This window comes from Cottoperca gobio, chromosome 24 (assembly GCF_900634415.1).
Source record: "Cottoperca gobio chromosome 24, fCotGob3.1, whole genome shotgun sequence".
NCBI lineage: Eukaryota > Metazoa > Chordata > Actinopteri > Perciformes > Bovichtidae > Cottoperca > Cottoperca gobio.
Window position 1 is genome coordinate 3,448,283 of NC_041378.1, and position 7,077 is coordinate 3,455,359.

At 35.9% G+C, this 7,077-nt stretch overlaps 1 protein-coding gene across 1 annotated transcript in view; it reads left to right on the forward strand.

Moving 5' to 3' along the window:
• Positions 1-7,077, forward strand: part of scara5 (scavenger receptor class A, member 5 (putative)) — a 43,722-nt gene that overhangs the window by 25,266 nt on the left and 11,379 nt on the right. The window lies entirely within an intron of this gene.

Consider the following 7,077-nt stretch of genomic DNA (forward strand, 5'->3'; position numbering starts at 1 on the left):
ATGACCGCTCTCCCTCCTGAGCCTCAGGCGTAAGAAAATATAACCACTGCTTTTACGTCACAGGGTTGCACAATGAAGTAGTTGTAGCTCCTTCACACACACACACAAACACACACAACACACACACACACACACACACACACACACACACACTCACACACACACACACACACACACACACACACACACACACACACACACACACACACATAGGTACAAATATTTAAATTATAATAAAAAGTTAATTTAGCTCTCATTAGATTCCAGTTTACAGTTGATACTGGAACAAGCTCAATAACAACAAAACATTGCAAAGCTGGAAAGAATTTCTTTCACCATCAACTGAAATCCCCCAAAATAATAACATCCTGTGAGGAAGTCTTTTCTTTAGTAATGTGCTGCTTCGAGCTGGTAAACTGACCACACATTGACAGACCAGCACCGAGTCCGTAATCCAATGTGGCGCAACAGTGAAGTGAACACGGTCTGAAATTAAATGTTTTATATATGACTTCATTGCAGAAATCCATGTTGGAACAATTTATGTTACAGTAATATTCCCACTAATTATAGTCTGGTAATAAACTTCCCAGTGACACCGTTTTATATATTTTTTGCATTAAAACAGTTCCTTATGAACAACAGTAGAACAGTTTTTATTCTCCTTCTGCTTTGATAAACTGCTCTTAATTTGGAGTAATAAAAATACAACCGTTTTGAGGTTTTTGCTCCACTTTTCAGACTTGTTCACAACTTCCTGTGGGCTCAGGATGAATATTTAATAAACACACTTTACTTCACAAACGCCACCGAACTCCGTCTTTTGTTATTGTTTTGATTGAGAGACCCCTAGTGGCAGAACATGACATATTGTACATTTAAACTTTGATTTTACAACATTTGTCTGAAAAAGCACAAGCATCATGGAATTAAACAGTGTAGGTCAATTATATAAGTGATCTCCTGTTATCACCTACGCAGCCACAGTGAAGAAACACTGCTGTAATGAAAGCACGTATATCCAAAGACCAATATAAGAGCAAAGATTTATGAGCTGATGACTTTATGGGCCTCATACGTCTCTGCCACACCTGATGTCCTGTGCAAAGAACTGTGGGAAGCTTAAAAGGATCAGTAGATCTGCTTTCTTCTTTTCAGCGTAATCTCATGGTTTCTGGCACACGGTGAAGAATGGTTTAGTGACATCAACAAGACTTGAAAACCATTTGATATATATATATATATATATATATGTGTGTGTGTGTGTGTGTGTATGTATGTATACAAATATATATATATATAGAGAGAGTAAGAACAGACACACACACACACACACACACAGAAGAGAGATAGAGAGAAGTAGGAGAATAGAGAATGATATAGAGACAATACAACATATACAGATACACAAAAAGTGATGATATGTGAGTATAATATAGATATATATATATATATATATATATATATATATATATATATATATATATATTGTGTATATGTATAGGTGTGGATGTATATATATATGATAACAAAATTATATAATATATATATATATATATTATATATATATATATCATATATATATATATATATATATATATATATACACAAATATATACATATATGTGTATATATATATATGTAAACCTCGTACAAAACCACCAATCTGGTTTCAGGTAGAAAAGAAAAAAAAAACATTAATAACTCCCTAAACCACAGACTTTTCTTCCCTTTGTTATGTCATTACGGTGGTTCTCCATGTGATGAGTGACGGAGAAATGTTCACATCAAATAGACTTGAACCCTCGACCATCTGAATGGTGTTTCTGCCTGTTAAAGGACCATCAAAGATCGGTTTTTCTCCTGACATCATTTACAAGACACAGATCTTTTGAGGTTTCCGAGAAAGAAAAGCAGACCGAGAACACATGCTGCTGGCTGTCAGAAATATCAAATCGCAGCGTTGTGCACTTTTCTTGTCACAAACTTCACGAGGCTGACTTATCGTGTGATGCATGGCTCGGATCGTCTTGCGCTTCAAAGCATGCCATTAATACCTTAATAATCATTTACCAGAACGAGTGACCCAAGACCACGGGAGGTTCGTCAGTGGGAAAAAGGGCGTTCGTCCACACATGTTGGGTGTTAACGCGAACCGAACCTGCCATACAGGACGTTGTGTCACTGAAAGGATCAGAGTCTTAAGCTCTTATGAAAACCTCGACAGCGCAAAAATAATATATTTCTGTTAAAGAAAAGAGCGCAGATGGAACACAGATTGTAGTCATTTGTGAGATTGATGGAGGGAAAGGGAACAATTTCCTTCTATTGTACCTGGATCTATGTTCTGCTAATTGACACTGAAGTCTCTAAAGTCCAGAAACACATTGAAAGTTATAGAAAAGCAAAGGAGGAAATTGAAATCAACTGTATTTCTGTAAATGCATTGACCGTTTACATCCCATGCAAAGCCTATACACTGCTAAACTATATATTGGCTGCAAACCAGTAACAGTTGAACGTTTGCTAAACCTTGATCCATTATAGGTTGTTGCTACTTCGTTCTTGCACGGCACGTATACAGTTTACATGTGCAGCAAGATGGCGGTGTTAAAGACGCGTTACAGAACCCTCTGCTGCCAACTTCCTTACATCGACTGGATTCGATGTTCTATTAATCCAAAGACTTTAAAAACTATTCATTGCATTCTCAATTACGTTTCTCATTTTCTCCCAGATCGCATTTGTCAACATGTGGTTACGGCAACAAAACTACTTGGTTAGTTTTAGTAAAAGATAATAAAATAAGTCAACGTTGACTTCTCGTTTCACACGGGACACGGGACCCTGACCTCCTCCCGACACAGACGTTGGTTAGATTACTTACATATATATACATATATATATACGTATATACTATTGTGAATCTTTCACTGATTCCCTGGATTCATCAGACACTGATATGAATATAATAAACTGGACTGCATCACTTAGATTTTTTGCCTAAAGACATGAAATATGTCCGACATTAGCTGAGGCTAAAGTCCAACAATTTGCCAATTATTATAATTCCTGAAAGACATTTTCCCATGTGTATCTGACTTGTAACTAAATGCCTCATTTCTCATTTTTAGCTCATTTTGTGTAATTTTCACTTGACAGTTGACGTATTACAAGAGAGATTGGAAGTGATACACACACACACACACACACACACACACTTTACTTTATAGCTGACAGTTTGATCTCGAGGGTCCAACTGTAAGTGTTGTGGGTTTAATGATTGACAGGTTGTTTTTACAGAGGACCTGTGCAGCTACAGGGATACAAATATAAATGATTTCAGACTCAAACATCATGTTATTATTTGTATAAAATCCCTGCTAACCGCTCTACTTGGAGTCACTCTCCAACATCAATACTGAGGAACAGAAACGATACATATTTACTCCGACCTCCTCTGTTTTTATTATTTATAATGTTTTATTTGCTGAATTCAATTATCTGTTTGCTGGAACAGAACAACCCGGCTCCCCCACAGTGTACTTAATCAAAAACACACATGCAGAAATACTCTGAGAACACTTTAAGACTTAAAGAAGGAAAGGTCTTTATGCTAAGCTAAATATATATTTAGCAAACAGAGAGTGGTGTCAATCTTTTCATCTAATTCTCAGCATGAAAGTGAATAAGAATATTTCCCAAACTGTCAAACTATTCCTTTAACATATCATAGTATAGTTCAGGTCAAAAAGAAAAATCTGCAAATTTTATTAAATATTATTTCCTTTCACTTGGCAAAAAAAGCAAATAATAGAAGTCCAGAAGTATTGAATTATTGCTTTTAAATGTAAAAACAAACACATGCGAGGCACAAACTGGTCTCATAATGTACTTGTTTGGCCAGGAAAATAAAAAATACAAGAAAACAAATGACTCTAAACAGAAAGAGGAGTCACAAGAAGAAAACATAAAAGAGACGAACAAACAATGTGAAAGACAATAGCATCTGAGATTCGAGGAGAACATTTTCAGAACAGATGGAGCCGGTTAACTGTTGTCCTGAAGCCATGCAGTCCGGTCCAGATCTTTCCTGCCTGCCAGATAAACATTAGTAAGACGGGCTCGCTCCATGTTCTGGCCTTCTTCAGGTATTGACAGTCTGGTGTTCCCCCCAGCCTCTGAGGCTTGCACCACTTGGACGACCACCAAACTGCTCGTCTAGTTTCCTCTGGACAAAAACACTCATTATATCTCACAGGAAACACACAAGGCTCGTTATGAAATGTCAAGTTTTGTCCAAATTAGTGAGTTTATGGTGAACTTTTTGGCTGTCCAGGGTGAACATGAGAGTAAGTAAGACACCAGGATCCTTTTGCATTACTACTTAAAGAAGTATTTGCTTTGATTGCTAACTTTTCTCTCTCTTGCGTTATTGTGCACAAGCTTCTCAGGAAAAGTCATTAGCCTACTTACATAGGACTTAAAGTCTTAGTAGTTAGTTCGTTTTTTAGGCTTATTTTTATGACACCAGAAAATGTTTTCACCAAACAAAGTGCTGCCCTTAGCTACTGTTGCTATGCATGTTAAGCTTTCTGCTCTCGTATAACATATTCAGTTAACAAGCAGATTAACCAGTCAAGGTTTTAATTATTCTTTTAAACAATGAGTCCTTGAATTTAGAGGTTTAACTGTAGCTAGCAGATCTTCTTTCAGATGTAGCTAGCTACCTAATTAAGCTAATGTTAGCTTCATGAGATAATTAAAGAAAAACTAGTAGCTAGCAGATTTTCTTTCAGCTGTAGCTAGCTACCTAATTAAGCTAGTGTTAGCTTCATGAGATAATTAAGGAAAAACTAGTAGCTAGTAGATTTTCTTTCAGCTGTAGCTAGCTACCTAATTAAGCTAACATTAGCTTCATGAGATAATTAAGGAAAAACTAGTAGCTAGTAGATTTTCTTTCAGCTGTAGCTAGCTACCTAATTAAGCTAACATTAGCTTAATGAGATAATTAAAGAAAAACTAGTAGCTAGCAGATTTTCTTTCAGCTGTAGCTAGCTTCCTAATTAAGCTAATGTTATCTTCATGAGATAATTAAATAAAAACTAGTAGGCTATCTGTCTGACTTTTTAATATTTCCAACTGAGCACAGACCTCCGCCAAGGCCAGAAGCCTCACCTCACAATGTTAACAAAAGTGAAAAATAATGTAAATAACATGATCTGAAATTGCTCCCAAATATAATGTATAATCTTCCGTAGCACATGCTACACCCTTCCACAAGTTTCATTAAAGTCGGGACTGTAGTTTTTCTGTAATCCTGTTGACGGAGAACATCAACCGCACAAAATGATGTTCTCCTTATCCATGTAAATAAAACTATGTGAGCGTTAGTCCTGCAGGTAGTGAGCTAGTTAGCTGCTATTTGTGTACTCCATTCCTTACACTTTCTCTCTGTGTTTTTTATTTTGGAAAGCTACAAACATCTCAGTCGCACTTTATCTTTTTTAAACAAATTGATGGTTTCACCTTAACATTCTCGTCATGCATCGGCCTGATTTTAAACAAAGTTTCCAGCGAAATAAATCAAGTTCACTTCCACCAGATTAACATAATTCAGCACAACTCCAACATGTTGCTGTGCAGCTGTTCTTTTGCACAGATATAAATGTCCTGTGAAGTCTGCTTGTATGTTTCTCATTATCTCTGAAGACTAAAGTCTACATTAATCTTTCCTCCTCCTCCTCCTCCTCCTCCTCGTCTCCCCACGGTCTCTCATATGCACAGCAGGGAGCCTCTGGCACGTTACAGAGAGAAGCAATGAGAGAGAAAAAGATGCATAGAGTAAGAGAGATGTGAAAAAGTGATGAGCGATATATAACAAATGGCCTCATACGTGATATGATAAATATAATACCGTTTGTTTGAGTATATTGTACAATATTAAATACTTTACTGAGTACATTTTACTCAAGTAAAGTACAACTACCTCAAAATTGTACTGGAGTATTTCTATTTTCTACTACTTTAGTTACTTTGCAGATAAATAATACAAAATATGATAATGCTAAGACATAACTTCTGATGCAATATTTTGGATAAAGACTTTATTGATTCCTTGGTGACATTCACAAGCAGTACTCTATATGTACTCAAAAATAACCCTACAGTTAAAGTGATGCCCACATTAATGTATCACTTATTATATTTATATTCTGCATAATGAATAGTTTTACCTTTTGTGCTTTAAGTAATGCTAATCCAATGCAGGACATTTACTTGTAAAATAGTATTTATTTACTGTAGTATTGTTGCTTTTACTTGAGTGAAATATCTGAGTACTTCTTCCACCGCTGGATATAAAATGTTATTTTATTCATGCTGCTTGGTAACATTTTGACAATTCAATATTAACACTAATTCAGTAAATTCAGCCGATTAGAATATAACTATACTGTGTTTGTATTCAGCTTCACTAGAACTACAAAACGTGTGTAACAAGATCAAAGCGGCTGATTTAAGTTTGTTATTTAGTGACTAGAAGGCCATGAGAGTAACTCCATACCACCATCTCTAAAAATGACTATTTAGCTAAAATATGCAGTCTGTTTTCTTTCTGCTGTAGCTGTAGCGGAATATTGTCTGGTGGCCCAAGAGGTTCATTCAAGGACATTTAAAAGTAAAGTATCTTGTTGTAGAACAGTAGTTAAAATAAGTATTAATGACTGTGACACTTCATCTTCAGGACAGCAGAGTCTTTCAGTTTTTACCCAACGTCATAGGAATTAAAAAAAGAGGGACTGTACAAATACATTTACAAATAGTTTCTACATCTGTTTTTGGTAATTGAGTATTCAATTACTCACTGCTTGTTGAAATCTAAGTATGCGCTATTCCAGCACAGGTTGCGTTCCTTACCTTCAGTGTTGTCGAGGAGAAAAAGCAACAGGAGGCTCTGATTTTTCTGGTTTTCTGCAAAAATATGATACAAATATGTGCAGCAGATATGATAGTATAATATTATGGTAGGTATTAAATTATGATGGGCTAGTGAGTGCAAAGTACTGGACTGTCTAA